The sequence below is a fragment of the Schistocerca cancellata genome, chromosome 7 (assembly GCF_023864275.1).
Source record: "Schistocerca cancellata isolate TAMUIC-IGC-003103 chromosome 7, iqSchCanc2.1, whole genome shotgun sequence".
Lineage (NCBI taxonomy): Eukaryota > Metazoa > Arthropoda > Insecta > Orthoptera > Acrididae > Schistocerca > Schistocerca cancellata.
The window spans coordinates 168350441-168351374 of NC_064632.1; the positions used below are offsets into that span (position 1 = coordinate 168350441).

General features: G+C 46.3%; 1 pseudogene; it reads right to left on the reverse strand.

The window, feature by feature from the left end:
• Positions 1–599: 599 nt before the first annotated feature.
• Positions 600–717, reverse strand: LOC126093048 (5S ribosomal RNA; annotated as a pseudogene).
• Between the last annotated feature and the right edge of the window lie 217 nt (positions 718–934).

The following is a 934-nucleotide window of genomic DNA, read 5'->3' on the forward strand; positions in this document are numbered from 1 at the left end:
TATGATGCGGTGTACCACCATCAACGCTAGTTTTACCAGCTGATTGTACAAATAAAGAAAACTATTCCATGTGCTAAAAATCAACATATATTCCTTCTCCAGTTCGTTTAAAGCAGACCACTTGTGCTGTGAACTAATTTCACATTTGGTTTTCTCCAATACCTCTGTGTCAGCACCAATTCGCACAAATTTGGAGAGCCGTAATTCTTTTTTTATAAATCCAGCAATTGCAGTTCAAAGCTCTCAATGTCCATATTAAACGAACAAACAACTAATTATGTTGTTGTAGGATTAAGAATTTTCTCTTTATTTAAATAAAGACTAATGTCGCTTCGCTCTACCGGAATTCTTGAAATCTGTTTAGAAAAATCTCCCTCATATTTATGAGAAAAATAAGGCACTCCTTCATCAGGCCACATGTGGCCTACCGGGACCATCCGACCGCCGTGCCATCCTCAGCTGAGGATGCGGATATGAGGGGCGTGTGGTCAGCACACCGCTCTCCCGGTCGTTATGATGGTTTTCTTTGACCGGAGCCGCTACTATTCGGTCGAGTAGCTCCTCCATTGGCATCACGAGGCTGAGTGCACCCCTAAAAATGGCAACAGTGCATGGAGGCCCGGATGGTCACCCACCCAAGTGCCGGCCACGCCCGACAGCGCTTAACTTCGGTGATCTGACGGGAACCGGTGTATCCACTGTGGCAAGGCCGTTGCTCGTCATATTTATGAGGGGTGATCAAAAGGTTTCCATTCAAAGGGCGTACAGTACAGAATCGGTATGTCAATCAGACAAAATAGCCGTGACCACTGAGGCAATCGTCCTACCGTCGCATCAGCCTGAAGATACGCATTTGGTAAAACACCGTGTCCTGTTCCATAGAGATGTCCGTAACTGCCTGCTACACATCCTCGTCCGACAGGAATCGTCGACC